This window comes from Schistocerca gregaria, chromosome 1 (genome assembly GCF_023897955.1).
Source record: "Schistocerca gregaria isolate iqSchGreg1 chromosome 1, iqSchGreg1.2, whole genome shotgun sequence".
NCBI classification, from domain to species: domain Eukaryota; kingdom Metazoa; phylum Arthropoda; class Insecta; order Orthoptera; family Acrididae; genus Schistocerca; species Schistocerca gregaria.
In genome coordinates, this window is record NC_064920.1 from 988,886,320 (window position 1) to 988,904,871 (window position 18,552).

The window sequence follows — 18,552 nt, forward strand, 5'->3', positions numbered from 1 at the left end:
ATGTTTAATGGTGCCCTGACATTATTCGACTTGTCTTCCCCTTTTGCACCTTTCATGCATGGTAGTCGTACTATGAGAGCTTCTGGCTTTGCCTGGTCTTGGTGTCTTTCGGAAGGGCTGAATTTGATATGATTATTGGTGGAGCCCATTTTTATTTACTGGTATTTTTTATTAATTGTGTATTTGTGCCTTTCAGTGTCTCTCTAATGGCGGTTTCGGTTCAAATGGCTCTGAGCACTATGGAACTTAACATCTGGGGTCATCAGTCCCCTAGAACTTAGAAGTACTTAAACCTAACTAACTTAAGGACATCACATACATCCACGCCCGAGGCAGGATTCAAACCTGCGACCGTAGCCGTCGCGCGGTACCAGACTGAAGCGCCTAGAACCGCTCGGCTACTCCGGCCGGCAATGGTGGCTTTCTGCGTTATTTATCGCTTGTGTAATTTGGTCGCTTAAGTCTAGTTACAGCAGCCAAAGTCAGTTAGTTAAATAATGCTATTTATCCTTTTATCGTATTGGTGATTACTTTGAGGGTTGCCCTATGTTATTTAAATGTTGCTGACAACTCCTTTTGAATAAGTGTGTAGACTATTGTTAATTGAAGTTTAGTCCTTCAGTATTTTTCAAACAATTTTGTGGTGTAACTGGGTCAGTATTTTCTTATGGATGACTATGTGAAATTCTGAATGAACGGAAATGTTTAATTAGCCGTATGAACACCTGAGTCTAAAGTCAAGTAAATTTAGTACTTGTATTTTCTGCTGCTGGTTATTTTAGCACTTGCCCTATTATTTTTTTGTTTATCAGGAAGCATATTTAAACTTTGTTATGTCTAATATGCGTGCAAATTGTGATATGGATTTCCTCGCTTAAAGTGTTGCGTAAGCAGGTACAGTCGTGAGAATATGATTAATTCCACTTATTTAGTGCCTTCTGTTAAATGCACTAACTGTCCTCACCTTGCGGCCGACTTCTCTATGCCTCACGGGCGCGGGGACCTATTGATGTCATCAACCCGGCGCGTTGTTGTCACCTTGTCTCGTGGCGCGAGGAACTGGTCTAAGCCCCTTAATTCACGCTGCCTCTTGGAACGAGCAACTTAAGGTCTTTTGTTTATTTTACACCTTGCATTCTTATTCAAAATTGTATCCTTTCTAATTTCATCCATATTTTGTAGCTTAAAACGTGACTGTATTCAAAACACTGGAAATGTGATTATTTATTTCAAGTTTCTGCTACCAGTCACTTTTTATTTTATGCTTAATCTAACATAATGCAATGCGTTTCGAACATGTTCTGTTCATCTTCTGGCGTTTATACATACATACATCTATATAGAGAAATGTTACTGAGAAATAAACAGTCTTAAATTGCATTATGTTAGATTAAGCATAAAATAAAAAGTGACTGGTGGCAGAAACTTGAAATAAATAATTATCCCACACAGTCACGGTGCACAAACGTAGCCATTATGACTGAAAATAATTGGAGGTGTCCATTAAACAACGCCTTCATCACAACTTTTTCATGTTTTATTAACTACACGATGCATTTAGGACTCTGTGGGTCCATCGTCAGGTGTAATTTGTCTTAATACATGTTTTATTTCTTCTCCTGAATGTGGTGAAATGCATATTCCTGTCACGAAAAGACAGGAACATGCATTTCACCTCATTCAATAGAAGAAATAAAACGTGTATTAAGACAAATTACACCTGACGATGGACGCACAGGGTCCGAAATGCACCGTGTAGTTAATAAAACACGAAAAAGTTGTGACTGAAGGCGTTGTTTAATTCACACCTCCAGTGAACCCTTTCCCTCACACCATGTCGCTTATTAGAGTTTTAGATTTAAGTAACTGTGCTGTAAGAGCTTTCTCTCAATCATCAGGGATTCATAATTTATTTGAAGGTGTTTCATGCGACTGGCTTTAGCCTGAACTTCCAATGTACTGCTTACACCTTGTATCCTGCATTTATGTTGGTTTGTTTTGTGAATATTATTTGTATTTATACGCTGGGTCTGGCCTAGGGAAAACGATGCTATCGAACGAATACATCGATAGGTCGTGTGGAGAACCAAAGTGTTTAGGATCATTGGTAGTGTTAACTAGGTCGCGTGGAGCGCCGGCAGAGAGAGAGTCTGGCTGGGCTAGGGCGGTGGAGCAGGTGTGTGGTGTGACGCTCCCGCGAGTTGCCGCGCTTTCGGGGTTTGGCAGCATGTAATTGCGCTCGACTTGCTGTGATAGTTTCTGACACGGTGTCGCGGACGGGAAGCATTAGCTGTGCACATCAAGGGCCCGTTTCGCCTGATGACAGTGTCGAGAAGAAGGCGCGCCAACATCCAGCTTCTGCAACAGTGACGGCCGACAATGAGTGACAGTCGCCACCTTCTCGATCGACGATTTCAAACCTTCAATCAACCAACAAGGAAGACTGGAAGCACGTAAAGTTTTATAATTGTATGGCAGATCTCAGCTTTTCAAACTGTTCCATTTTCGTAACTATAATTACAGCAACTTAGCATGAACATTTGTTGCTCATTGTCCCAATTGCATTACCTAGCAGGGTCCCTTCCTTTTCCGGAATGAACCCGAGTGTCGTTGAAATTCAAACGCCAGCATTAAAGTATTATTATTCCATTTCACTGCTTTAATTTCAAAGTTCAGTTAAAGTATTCATAGCTGGCTACAATATTTAGATTACGCAAGCACAAATTATGAGTGCGAGTTTTGTTACCATATTTTAGCTTACCTGTGACTACAGCTCAGCTTGGTATGTACTAAATTTTACTATTGTCAATTGTTCAGAATCATTTAATTCAAGTTCAAAGTTAAATCTCTTATTTCTAAATTGCGTAGATTCAAGTAGCTTTTGAAATGATTGTTGAGGTAGCCCAAGACTAACCGTATTTGACTGAATTTCGATGTGCTTCAGAAACAGAGCTCACTATTAATTTCAGTCACTAAATTAACTTTCAATTTTCCGGTTTTATTAATTCTTTTGCTAAATTAACTCAGAGTATAGCGAAATTTATTACTTCTGACAAACTTTCAGTTTTCACACTACAGGTGTCAACCTTCAATTGCCACGCTTCTAGTGCTAATTATATGTACAATAACCTTTCATTTTCAGTTACTATAGTAATTGTCCATATGACTGGCGACCGTAATTTCCCCCAAATCTCAAATATCTAATTACCGCTAGTTAATTGCTAACGTAACGGCCGCACATTTACTTTCTTTATTAACTTTACCCCTTTTGAAAATTAATTTCCACCAGTTTCATTTGCATTTTTCCTTTCATTTAGATGTAACTCTTTCCCCCCTCTTTACCGACAGATTAACTTCGGTGACGATTGCTTTTCCCAAATTTCCATTAGGTACACGCGGTTTACTTTTCCACTGTCATTAAGGTCGATAAGTAAGGGGGAGGTTACAAGTATATTCGCTTCTTTTCTTAGTATAAGAAACTGATAAACTTACTATGGAATAACTTATTGCCTTTTATGAAATTACTGATTGTACTATTAACTGTAGCAGTTTACTGAGCGAGGTGGCGCAGTGGCTAGCACACTAGATTCGTATTCGGGAGGACGACGGTTCAATCCCGCGTCCGGCCATCCTGATTTAGGTTGTCCGTGATATCCCTAAATCGCCACAGGCAAATGCCGGGATGGTTCCTTTGAAAGGGCACAGCCGACTTCCTTCCCCGTCCTTCCCTAATCCGATGAGACCGATGACCTCGCTGTCTGGTCTCCTTCCCCAAACAACCCAACCCCAACCCAACTGTTGCAGATTCTGCGATTAGTTGCCTAGCTTGGACAAGTGCAGGCTGAATGTGGAAATAGGCCCGGAGGCCTTATTTTTACGATTTTCTTACCATTGATAGTGAACGCGCCAAATATCTCACGAAATAAGCGTTAAACGAAAAAGCTACAAAGAACGAAACTCGTCTAGCTTGAAGGGCGCTATGGTTGGCCCGCTAGATGGCGCTGCCATAGATCAAACGGATATCAGCTGCGTTTTTTAAAAATAGGAACCCCCATTTTTTATTACATATTCGTGTTGTACGTATAGAAATATGAATGTTTTAGCTGGGCCACTTTTTCGCTTAGTGATAGATGGCGCTGTTATAGTCACAAACGTATAAGTACATTGTATCACGTAACAATCAGCCAGTGCGGACGGTATTTGCTTCTTGATACATTACCCGTGTTAAAATGGACCGGTTCCGAATTGCGGAAAAGGTCAATATCGTGTTGATGTATGGCTATTGAGATCAAAATGCCTAACGGCCGGGTGCTACGTATGCTGCTCGGTATCCTGGGCGACATCATCCAAGTGTCCGGACCGTTCACCGGATAGTTACGTTATTTAAGGGAACAGGAAGTGTTCAGCCACGTGTGAAACGTCAACCACGACCTGCAACAAATGATGACGCCCAAGTAGGTGTTTTAGCTGCTGTCGCGGCTAATGCGCACAACAGTAGCAGACAAATTGTGCGAGAATCGGGAATCTCAAAAACGTCGGTGTTGAGAATGCTACATCAACATCGATTGCCCCTGTACCATATTTCTATGCACCAGGAATTGCATGGCGACGTCAACCACTGGGCAGAAGAGAAATTACGGGACGATGGCAGATTTTTTGCACGCGTTCTATTTTGCCGACGAAGCGTCATTCACCAACAGCGGTAACGTGAACCGGCATAATATGCACTATTGGGCAACGGAAAATTCACGATGGCTGCGACAAGTGGAACTTCAGCGATATTGGCATTGTAGGAGAATGGATAATTGGCCCTCATTTTATCAATGGCAATGTAAATGGTGCAGTGTATGCTGATTTCCTACGTAATGTTCTGTCGATGTTACTACAAGATGTTTCACTGCATGACAGAATGGCGATGTACTTCCAACATGATGGATGTCCGGCACATAGCTCGCGTGCGGTTGAAGCGGTATTGAATAACATATTTCATGACAGGTGGATTGGCCGTCGAAGCAAAATGGCCCGAAGCAAAATGGCCCGCACGTTCACCGGATCTGACGTCCCCGAATTTCTTTCTGTGGGGAAAGTTGACGGATATTTGCTATCGTGATCCACTGACAACGCCTGACGACATGCGTCAGTGCATTGTCAATACATGTGCGAACATTACGGAAGGCGAACTTCTCGCTGGACATACTTTTGAGTATTTATTGCATTAGTGTGGTATTTACAGGTAATTACGCTGTAACAGCATGCGTTCTCAGAAATGATAAGTTCACAAAGGTGCATGTATCACATTGGAACAACCGAAATAAAATGTTCAAACGTACCTACGTTCTGTATTTTAATTAAAAAAACCTACATGTTACCAACTGTTCGTCTAAAATTGTGAGCCATAAGTTTGTGACTATTACAGCACCATCTGTCACAAAGCGAAAAAAGTGGTCCAACTAAAACATTCATATTTCTTTACATGCTATACGAATATGTAATAAAAAAATGGGGATTCCTATTATAAAAAACGTATTTGATATCCGTTTGACCTATGGCAGCGCCATCTAGCGGGCCAACCATAGCGCCATCTGGTTTCCCCCTTCAAGCTAGACAAGTTTCGTTCTTTGTAGTTTCTTTCGTTTGACGTTTATTTCGTGAGATATCTGGTCCGGTCACGATCAACGGACCACCCTGTATATTACCCTCCTTTGCTTCTCCTGCGTCTTCTGTAAACGTGAGTCCCAACACTCACTAGTCTCCCCCATCCTTGAGAAACCTGACTTACTGGCTCGCCGCTGTCAATACGTCCCACCTTCCCTTCGTCTCCAAACTCTCCATGTCCTTTTCCAACATAATTTTAATCACTTCAACCCTCCCTTCTCCAGACCATGAACTCATCCCGAAATCTACCCTTCCTTCCAACTATAAACTGCCTATCAATTTTATCCCACCTCAAATGAAGGCTCCAACCGATCCTTTCCTTGTCTGTCTAGCATACGACTAATCTAATGACACCCACATAGACATCCAAAATCATACCTAATATGTCCCTATTTCAATGACCAGCCACATTTACCATCCATCTTATGATGCTCAGAATAAAAATCATCACCTATTTTACCTCCTAGATTTTTGTACTAAAACTGTAAAATTATATAGTTTTATGGCTGAAGAGAGACAATTTGGCCGCTGCCAGCCTGCCCTCAGTATAAGGGATGTGAGAAACCAGTCAAAAAAAGTCAGTCGATACGCAGCAAAGGAAGTCAGACCGCGTTCAAAGTAAAGAGACTTCGACTGTCAAAATTTTATCAATAAACTGTCGAACTATTCGCAAAAAGGTTCCCGAATTAACTGTCCTCCAGAAAAGCCCTCGAGCTCATATTATTCTTGGGACCAAAAGCTAGGTGAAACCCGAAGCTGAGATATTCAGCGAGTCGTGGAACGTGTATCGGAAAGTCAGATTAGAGGCCACAGGAGAGGACGTGTTCACTGCAGTTGACAATAATATTGTCTCTATTGAGGTCGAAGTAGAGTGCGACATTGAAGTTAACTGGTCGGGTATAACAGGTGTAGGTGAAACTAAGTTAATTCTTATGTTTTTTACCAGCCACAGTTCTACAGTCATTCAAAGAAAGCCTGCGATCACTAGAGTGTAATATTAGTTGGAGGCGAGTTTAACACACAAAGTATAGACTGGGATGTCTATGGATTCATTGCTGGGGGTACAGACCGACAGTCGTTCGAAATACTTTTGAACATGTTTTCCGAAAACTGTCTTGAGCAGTTAGCTCGGCAGCCCAAACGCAATGGAAATATTTTAGACCTTGTAACTGGGCTTGCACAGTATCTATGTAGATGTGGATGTAGCTCTTTCGTCCTGACGTCGTTGTTATCGCCCTTTACGTCTCATCTTCAGCGAGTCGCCTCCAAGACTCTGTACATTGCGGCTTTGCCACCTTCAGCGCGACTCACCTTCTGTTACCTTCGCCGTCAATACTCGCCACACCATCCGACGTTCTCGCCATTACTACTCCTCGCAATGATTTTAAGTGGGTTTCCCTACAAATACCACATCAGCAATAGTCTACTTCATCTTTATTTGACTTCTACAACCACTCATATTTTAATCCCTACTCTTTATACCTATGAGTTCTTCCAACCTTCCAGGGTGGGTTTACCCTGCTGCTCTTGTCCGGCTTTCTCACGACTGCACAACTACAAAACTCACCATCCTTTCTTTCCGGCTCTTGTGAAACAAGAGTCCACTCCAGCTATGTATCAGCAGCAGCTGTATCACATCCACCACCATCATTATCGTTTTCATCAGCTACATCTATACCAGCCTCATCAATACTCTCCTTATTACTACCAGCCCCTGCCCTGTCATTCAAAATGAAAGTGCTCTGGACCCAGTAATACTGCTTGCAGCAGGTCGAGTACTGCGGACATTACCAGGGCCAGCGCCAACTGCAACAGGAGGATCTACAATATTATCAGTTAATCCAACAACACTGACTATGATAACTCATCTGACCATGGACATTAAAAGTCTAAAAGCTCACAACCCTTGCATCTTCCATCCTCCACTGACCCTCAAATACGACAGTCCATTAAAACCACCAAAAATAACATAAAGTATTCCCCACAACTGACAATGTACCAACTACCAGCACAAAGAACGTAGAATGCCGTGCTGACAAAATCGAGTACGTGGACTATTTGTCCATAGCAGACAAGCTCACCCTATCACCAATTCAGACCCTCCTTCTACTCTACCCAGACCCAAAATTCATGCACTTCTGCTTGAAATCAGAAAACATTTCCTGAATCGCCACATATCCCAAATTATTCCTTATATGGAATTCTGATACAGTCCTCGAAACCAGAATTAGATTGCCATGTACTCTCCTGTGACTTAGGTCCGCATTTCTCTTTCAGACATTTTAGAAATATATACCCCAGACAGCTCCAACTGGCATGACACCTTCCTGCTTAAACTGTTGTCATCGAAGTATACCACTAACGAAAAAACAGAATGCGAAATGAATATTATCCCAGCCTTTCATCTCATTTAATGTTCAACAACCACACCAATTCTTCATCATCATCATCATCATCATCTCTCTCTCTCTCTCTCTCTCTCTCTCTCTCTCTCTTTCTCTCTGCACTGCTGGCCATTATAGCTGCAACACCAAGCAAGGATAGCAAATAATGAAATTTCACTTATTGTACGTATACAGTATAGCAGGAGGAATTAATTATTAAATTTACTGGTGACTTATGGGTCTCAAAGAGAAATAAAAAGCTTGGGATTGGAATTCGATTGTATGAGAAAGAGTAGATTAAAAGGTTACTGGAGAATATGGGCTGGGGAATGAGAGAGGAGAAAGACTAATTGATTTCTACAATAAATTTCGGCTAGTAACAGCGGTTATTCTATTCAAGAATGACAAGAAGAGGAGGTATACGTGAAAAAGGCCGGGAGATACTGGAAGATTTCAATTAGATTACATCATGGCCAAGCAGATATTCCAAAATCATATACTGCATTGCAAAGCGTACCCAGGAGTAGAGGTAGACTCACATAAAGTTGAGAGTCAGAAAGAATCAATGTGCAAAAAAGTGGGATACGGAAGTACTAAGGCACTCTTGAAGTTCTCTGTGGCTATAGGTACTGCTGTAATGAATAACTCAGTAGGCAGTTCCGTAGTAGAGGAATGGAAAAACCCTTAAAACTGGCAGTCACAGGAGCCAGAAAGAAAAAAATAGGAACAAAGAAGGTAACAGCGAAAAAACCATGGATAACAGAAGAAATAATTCAGTTGATCGATGAAAGAAAGAAGTACAAAACTGTTCAGGGAAATTCAAATATATGGAAACACAGGTTACTTAGGAATTAAGTAAACAAGAAGTGCAGGAAAGCTAAGGCGAAATGGCTGTATGAAAAATGTGAAGAAACCGAAGAAGAAATGATTGTCAGAAGGATTGACTCAGCATATGGAAAAGACAAAACAACCTTCGGTGAAATTAAAAGCAGTTGTGGTAACATTAAGAGTGAAACAGAAATTCCACTGTTAAATGCAGAGGAGAGAGCTGATAAGTAGAAAAAGTACATCGAAATTTTGGAAATTTGAGATAAGTTACTATGGGACCAAACTGCTGATGTTATCGGTCCCTAGGCTTACAGACTACTTAATATAAGTTAAACTATCTCACGCTAAGGACAACACACACACTTATTCCCGAGGGAAGACTCGAACCTCCGACGGGGAGAGCCGCCCGAGCCGTGGCAAGGTGCCCATGACCGCACGGCCACCCCGCGTGGCAAAGTACATCGCAGGTCTCTATGAGAGGGAAGATTTGTCTGATGACGTGCTAGAAGAAGAAACAGAAATGATTATAGAAGAGATAGGGGATCCAGTATTAGAATCAGAATTTCTAAAATCATTGGGGGACGTGACAACAGAACGACTGTTGATGTATGTGTGTAGAATGTATGAGTCTGGCTATATACCATTTGACTTTAGGAAAACCATCAACCATACAATTCCGAAAATTGCAAGAGCCGACAAGCGCGAGAATTATCGCGCAATTAGCTTAACAGTTCATGCATCCAAGTAACTGACAAGAATAGTGTACAGAAGAATGGAAAAGAAAGCAGAGAATGTGTTAGATGACGATCAGTTTGGATTTAGGACAAGTAAAGGCACCAGAGAGGCAATTCTGACATAGCTGTTGATAAACGAAGCAAGACTAAACAAAAATCGAAACATGTTCATAGATTTGCAAACTTGGACAAAGCGTTCGACAATGTTAAATGGTGTAAGATGTTCGAAATTCTGAGAAAAATAGGGGTAAATTGTAAGGAAAGACGGGTAATATACAATATGTACAAGAGCCAATAAGACTGGAAGACCAAGAACGAAATTTTTGGATTAAAAGGAGTCTAAGACAGAAATGTTGTCTATACGTCGAAGAAGCAATGACGGAAATAGGAACATTGAAGAATGAAATTAAAATTCATGGTGAAAGGATGTCAATGATAAAATTAGCTGATGATATTGCTATCCTCTGTGAAAGTGAAGAAGAATTACAGGATCTGCTAAATGTAATGAACAGCCTAATGAGTACAACATATGGAATGAGAGCACATCGAAGGATGGCGAAAGTAATGAGAATTGGCAGAAGTTAGAACAGCGAGAAACTTAAACATCAGCATTGATCATAAAGCAGATGAAATTAAGGAATTCTGTTACCTAGGCAGCAAAATAGTCCGTGACGGACAGAGCAAAGAGGACATCAAAAGCAGAGTAGCACTGGCAAAAAGGGTTTTCCTAGCCAAGAGAAGTTTACTAGTATCAAACATAGACCTTAATTTGAGGAAAACATTTCTGAGAATGTACGTTTTGACCACAGCATTGTAGGGTGGTGAAACGTGGACTGTGGGGAACCGGAACAAAAGAGAATCGAAGCATTTGAGATGTGGTGCTACAGAGGAATATTTAAAATTAGATTGATAAGGTAAGGAATTAGAAGGTTCTCCGCAGAAAAGTCGGGGGAAGGAATGTATAGAAAATAGTGCCAAGAAGAAGGGACAGGACATCATGGAACAACTTGCTTGGTACTAGAGGGAATTGTAGAGAGTAATAGCTGTAGAGGAAGACAGAGATTGAAATATATGCAGCAAATAATTGAAGACGTTGGTTGCAAGTGCAACTCTCAGATGGAGAGGTCGGCGCAGAGGCCCAGTAGAGGATTTCGTGGCCGTCCGCATCAAACCAGTCAGAAGAAAAATTACCCCCCAAAAAGGGGAGGGTGGTCTACAGGGTTCGAAATTTAGAACATAGAACTGCCACCTCTCTCAACAGCACCGTCTTCAGCCCGGCTAGTAATCGAGTCGAACTGATCTAACAGCAGTAACTTATCTAACAACTGCGCCGGACACTTGTCTCAAGGCTTTGCCGCCCGCAGCGCCGTATTCTGCCTGTTTACATATCTCTGTATTTCAATACGCATGCCTATACCATTTTCTTTGGCGCTTCAGCGTATGTTTACACAAGAATCAGTTTGCGCTTCACCTACACTAGCTTTGATGGGCACTAGCGAAGTTAACGTGTAAGATTCTCATATGTTTTCTGCTATTACAAACAATTAACCTTTGATGTACTGGGACTATGATGGATGAGCGCTCTGTACGAGTATGAATAAGATCAATCACTCTGTTTTTAGTTTTATCTGTGGTTGACTGGCTAGCCAGTTCGTTGTGCACTTCTGAGGCATTCTTATTTGCGATGTAGTAGCGAGCACCTGAGTTTTTCAGAGAATGAGATCTGTAATTTGTGAATGTAGGAGAAACTATCTGGAATACGATATTATGGAGATAAAACTCATTTATAACGCTTTCTCGTTATTTATATTGTTGGAGATGATTTCTGAGGAAGTTTAAAGGTAACCACGGTATACGCAAGAATGAAATGTTAGTGTGTCTGAGCTATTAATTGAAGGAAATCTTTGTCACTCAGGTAACTAATAACTTTCATGATTACTGCTAGTGTTAATTTTATCCCTTCGTTTTTCATTATGTCACAAATAACGCAGCTGTTTAAAATGTTTGTAAAGTTTGTAATGAGAGAATTTTGTTATTGATACAGTCTTTTTATCTTGTATAACTTTTTGTCAATAATCAGAGTTTCATTTCTCGAGAAAGATTTTCTTTAATATAAAACCCATCTCTGTGATTCATGGCAAGGTTTTGAACATTTTCTCGTGTGTGCAGTACACCCTACGGTACACGAAGTCACAATTGTTTCTGACAAGCAAAAAGAAAGAAATTAATAGTAAGTAGTTAATTTTCCTTCAGCTGCTACATCTGCTGATTTGTATGTGCTTTCGAGAACGGCAGTACTCCTAAAGCAGCATGCTGAGGAAGAGGTAAGTCACTTTTACTTCAGGGCAGATTTCGCCTTACATTCTTGAGCAAACAGTGTCTAGTCGGGATTGTCAGGTGTTGTGCTGGTAAGCAAAGTATTTTTCAGTTAAAGATTTCGCCTTACATTCTTGAGCAAACAGTGTCTAGTCGGGATTGTCAGGTGTTGCGCTGGTAAGCAAAGTAATTTTCAGTTAATAGTATTGGTAATTTCAAACAGTTATTTTCTTCCCAGTAGGGCAGAAATTTATTTTGGCGGATTTTCCACGTCGAACATTGCACTTCATATCACGCGACGTTCATCATGTACTTCGGTACTGAGTTTTTGTTATATCGTTTTCATTAAGCACATAATTAGTTTCATTTGGCATTTAATGAGATTTGTTTTCTTGTGCTAAAATTTTGCATTTCATGCAGTTTAAAGTTTTATTTCACGACACTGTTCACATGCGCAACACATGGCCAGCCAGCAGTTAGCTTTACTCAGCAACTGAATACGACACCTACGGTATACGTAACATGAGGAGAAGTTTTTAAATCGATACATTCAGTTTTCTCACATACATACAGCTTTTTATAGAAAGCTTACTGCTGAAAGAGAAAACCAGCTGATGTGCATCAGGAGCACTTGATAAAACAGAAAGCTCATCTACATTAACGAACTCATGAAGTTGAAAATATACGCTGAGGTGACAAAAGTCATAAGAGAGCAATAATGACATTTAAAGAAGGTGGTAGTGTTGCATACACAAGGTACAAAAGGGCAGTGCTTTGGCGGAGCTATCATTTGTACTCAGGTGAGTCATGTGAAAAGGCTTCCCACGTTATTATGGCTGCAAGAGGGTAGTTAACAGACTTTGAACGCGGAGCTAGACGCATGGGACATTCCATTTCCGAAACCGTTAAGGAATTCAAAATTCCAGGATCCACAGTTTCAAGAGAGTGCCGAGAACATCAAATTTCAGACATTACCTCTATCGCGGACAAAACACTGGCCGAAGGCCTCCACTTCACGCCCAATGACAGAGGCGTGTCAGTGCTAACTGGCAAGCAACACTACATGAAATAACCGCAGAAATCAATGTGGGACGTACGACGAACGTATCCGTTAGAACAATGTGGCGAAATTTAGCGTTAATAGGCTATGGTAGCACACGACCAACGTGAATGCCTTTGCTAACGGCACATCGCCTGCAGTGCCTCTCTTGGGCTCGTGTCCTTACCGGCTGACTAGACGAATGGAAAACCGTGTCCCGGTCAGATGAATCTCGATTTCAGTTGTGAAGATCAGATAGTAGGGTTTGAGTATGGGCTGACCCCACGAAGCCATGGACCCACGTTGCCCTTGCGACACTGAGCAAGCTGGCAGTGGCTCCATAGTGCGGTGGACTGTGTTCACATGGAATGGACTGGGTGCTCTGGTCCAACTGAAACGATGGAGACCATTTGCAGCCATTCGTGGATTTCATGTTCCCAAACATCGACAGAATTTCTATGGATGACAATGTGTCATATCACCGGGCCACAATTATATGCGATTGGTTTGAAGAACATTTTGTCAATTCGAGCGAATGGTTTGGCCACCCAGACCGTCCGACATGAATCCCATCGATCATTAATGGGACATAACTGAGGGGTCACTGCGTGCACAAAATCCTGCACCGGCAACACTATCGTAAGTGTGGACAGCTTTAGAGGCAACATGGCGCAATGTTTTTGCAGGGGACTCCAACGCCAGCCACAAGGAGGTCCGACACGATATTAGGAGGAACCCCTGACTTTTGTCACCATAGTGTACAGATATTATGGGTATAACCATTTCAGGATGAATGAAGAAACCTTTCTGAACTTCCAGTCACTCGTAATGTCTTTCATTAGCTGCATATTATCATGAGAGAAGTTACGGCATAACACGACAGACTGACTGCTACTCTACGATTTATCGCAGCTGCAATCAGGTACTCAAAAACTCACCTATGCACATCTGTAGTATCGCTGTTTTCTTAGATACATCATCCGTAAAGCATCAGATTAACAATCACATTTCTTTATTTTTTTTCCTTCTGTAACTGAGTCTCGAGGAATTTATCATTTAATGACGAAGTCTTTATCTGCAACATAATCGATTACTTGGTTAACACTGGCCCAAAAATAAGGTAGGATAATTCCGTTTCCCTAATTCCGGGCAAGAATTTCGCGAGGTTTCCCTTGGTTATCAGGCGAATGCCGGCATTGGTAAACCCTCACAAACCTTACGAATTGAGAGTCCCTCTCCCCCACCCCTCGCACGCTGAATTATTTTGCAGTAAAGACCAGAATTCTCCTACAACAGCCCGCCCAATTCTCAGCAATGGGGAACAAAATGTTTGAAAAATTTCTTCCCTTTTATTAATAACATATCGAATGCGACGTCGGTGTCTGGGTCTGCATAACTTGCATAACTGAAATTCGATTAAACCTAAAGCACCTAGTTGCAGTCCTTGTCCAAAATTGCCCCACCAGGTTTTTGTTGACGCGCACTAGTCAAACTTAGGAGTGTAGTTGACTGGTGACAGCGCCATCGGACAGCCCGAAAACGTGAGTATATAAAACTGTTTACGACGCTGTCACCTCGATGACTGGTCAGTGACCTTGGCTGTGTCAAGGTCGCATGTTGTTATAAACAATAACAGTAGCGACAGCAGAGCACTTAGAGCTTGTAGATATCGGTCTGACAATAATCAACAGTGTTCAGCGACGCACAGCAAATCATTCGTTTATTTATTCACAAGTGGCGTTGCAGTAAAGAAGGAGAGCTTTCAAGTATATGGTGCGTGTCAAGTTATACGCTAACAGGCAGGAGCAGCAACAGCATGGTGTTTCTGTAAAATACTGCTATCAACTAATTAAGACTAGGGCAAACCTCTTGGCACAGGTATTTAGAGGATTAGCTTCTAATTAACATATTAAGAGAAGAGCAGGTACTTTCAAGAGAGAGAAAAGAAAGGCAGTTCTTTCTGCTACGATACATAGCTGCTGTTGTTATTAGCTACTTCATACCTGGCATATATTACACGAGTAACTACGGAAAGAGACAGTACACAGTGAACAAATCTGGACTATTCCTATGCTGCCATAGTGCCCTGTCGCCAGACAGATCCCGTAATTATAAAGTCTTGTTGTTGTCTCAGCAGTAATTCGTCAGTGTCACTAGCTGATCCTTGCGATCGATATACTCCATGCGTGAATGATAAATGCGCCTAGAAGCTAGACTGATTCCATATTCAGCATATGACTATATAGGATTCAAGAATGGTTGGCGAGCAATATTTTCACTTACATCTGAATAAGGAATGTTAGGTAATATGAGACACATTCCGTCTTCGCGACTTTGGTCTTATTTAGATCAGAGGCGTTTAGCGTATTTTAAAGCATCTTCATTCTGATTTTTCTTGCTAATCTATCTGGCTCCTAATTTGTTTCATAGCTTCATCTACACAGTACACACAGGTGTTAGATTTTTATCAACTGCTCTTCACTGACACAAAATATACCATTGTTTTCACGTTTTGTCACATTCACTTCGTGTACTTTGTTCTAACCGCGTGGAATGCGACCACTTTTTGGTTCGTTTATGTGACAGTGGCACCATTCCTCTGTGTGTTTTTATGTTTCGACGTGTGTGTGTGTGTGTGTGTGTGTGTGTGTGTGTGTTGTGGTATATATAAACAGTCGAATCAGAAATACACAAAGGAATAGCAAACGCAACCATAGTCACATAAATAAGCAAAGACGACCGTAGTTCGCGGGATCAAACAAAGTACACGAGATGAATGTGACAAAACATGAAAAAAAACTGTGCTATATTTGTGCTCCGAGAAAGGCATTTTTCCGCTGATATATTCGTGTCAGTGAAGTGCAATGTGATGTCTACGAGAACTTTAGTCCAAGAAATCTTGAATAATAGTAGAATTTAAAACATAATAACTATTTAATAAAAGTAATTCAAAAGATGAGAACAGCGTACAGTCTCCCCAAACAGATTTGTAACGAAAAATCACAATTACAAAATGACCCGTGAAGACACTTTGAAATAAGGTGAAACGTATGTGGTCCAAATAATACTTTTATCACAATCGCAGAGATGGAATATATACCATACAGACATACTTCGGCTCTCAGATGACATCGTCGTTTTCCTTGCACGACATTTCGGTAACGTGACTCGTAGCCTCCATCACCTGCTACGTGAGGGTAAAGCCTGTAGAATCATATGTACACCCGTATTACCCCTACAACCGAGAATGTGGAAGAGAGGCCTAAAAACCAACATGTACAGAATTTACGTTTTCGGAATGCGTTATTCCCTTTCCCTGCACAGCTCCTCAGAACTTTAAATATATTTAAATTACAATTTCTTCATTTTTCCAAGTCGATCCTGCTACCCCCGTCGGAGGTTCGAGTCCTCCCTCGGGCATAGCTCTGTGTGTATGTGTGTTGTCCATAGCTAAGTTAGTTTAAATTAGATTAAGTAGTGTGTAAGCTTAGGGACCGATGACCTAAGCAGCTTGGTCCCATAAGATCTTACCACAAACTTCATTTTTTACAAGTCTATCTCTGCGCAGAAAGCTGGATGCCGCGTATTACTTTGTCTGATGTCTCAGAACAGATCGTCTGCGGGCTAATAAAATATTCCAATTGTGTCTTGCTTGTCGAGGCCGAACAGAAGAAGAAACGTAAGCGCTCGCTCCATGTGGTGAGCTATTCATCCTTGGATTTGGAATCACATTACTTCCAACAATCCAACGATGACGAGATGCAGTCCTAGAAAGCTGAGGGGACTTAGACTGAGCGAGGTGGCGCAGTGGTCGGCACACTGGACTCGTATTCGGGAGGACGTCGGTTCAAATCCCCGTCCGATCATCCAGATATAGGTTTCACGCAATTTCCCTAAATTGCTAAGGTTAAAGACCGGGTTGATTCCTTCGAAAATTACACAGACGACTTACATGACCATCCTTTCACGATCCAAGATTGTAGTCCAAAGACCTCATCGCCCATCGGACGTTAAACTTTGATCTACCTTTTTTCTGACCTCTCTAACCCAAATCCGCATTTTCTTATGAAAGTCTATCGGATCTACTCGCAGATGCCTTCAGTGGATGAACTGACGTGCAGCGACTGTTTTCACATTTCAGGCTTGGCTCTGAGCACTATGGGACTCAACATCTTAGGTCATCAGTCCCCTAGAACTTAGAACTACTTAAACCTAACTAACCTAAGGGCGTCACACAACACCCAGCCATCACGAGGCAGAGAAAATCCCTGACCCCGCTGGGAATCGAACCCGGGCGTGGGAAGCGCGAACGCTACCGCACGACCACGAGATGTGGGCTCACATCTCAGGGAATGTTCAATGTCGACTGGTATTTCAGTATTTTGTTCTTATTTTAGTTAAACAGTAACAAAGAAACGAGGCGTATTATTTTAAGTAAGTACCGTTTTGAAATTTAAAAAAAAAGACGTGCCTAGATATCTCAATAATTTTATTTTTACATGAAAGCCTGTACCTTAATCTGCGCACTGACGCCATTACAGTCTGATTCTTACTTGTTTACGTTGTGTACTGAGTGTTTAAGATGCCTCCGATAATCGTGAGTCCCGCCGACTGTGAAGTCGGGCTGTTATAAGATTTCTTAGTGCTAAAGGCCTAAAAGCGATCGATATTCATTGTGAGATCTGTGCAGTTTACGGAGAAAACATTATGAGTGATGGAATGGTAAGAAAGTGGGTGAGAGCACTTAAAGATGGCCCGCACAAATGTGCAGGATGAACAACGGAACGGGCGTCCTTCGGTCGTTAATGGAAGTTTGGTGCAGGAATTGAACCATAAGGTGAGAGAAAACAGACGCTTTACGATTTCCTCCTTGCGGGATGACTTTCCTAATGTTTCTGGTAGTGTTCTGTGTGGCGTTGCGGCCGAGCACTTGAATTACCGAAAATTGTGCGCACGTTGGGTACCGAAAATCTTGACGGATGTGTATAAAACCAAACATTTAGACAGTGCATTGACTTTCCTTGAGCAGTATCACAACGACGGTGGTGATTTCTTAAGCCAAATTGTCACGGGTGATGAAACATGGTTGGCCTACATCACACCAGAATCAAAGCAACAGTCCATGAAAGTTGAGCAAGGGCATCGTTTTGCTGCAAGACAATGACCGCCCGCATATGGCGCATCAGACCAAAGATCTCATCACATCTTTTCGATGGAACTCTAGATCATCCTCCGTACAGCCCTGAACTTGCGCCCAGTGTGTGATTGGACTGAAGAGTTTCTAGATAACAGAACGCAGCATGTCATTCTCAATGGAGAGAAGTCTTCCGAAGTAAGAGTGATTTCAGGTGTGCCGCAGGGGAGTGTCGTAGGACCGTTGCTATCCACAATATACATAACTGACCTTGTGGATGACATCGAAGTTCACTAAGGCTTTTTGCGGATGATGCTGTGGTATATCGAGAGGTTGTAACAATGGAAAATTGTACTGAAATGCAGGAGGACCTGCAACGAATTGACGCGTGGTGCAGGGAATGGCAATTGAATCTCAATGTATACAAGTGTAATGTGCTGCGAATACATAGAAAGAAAGATC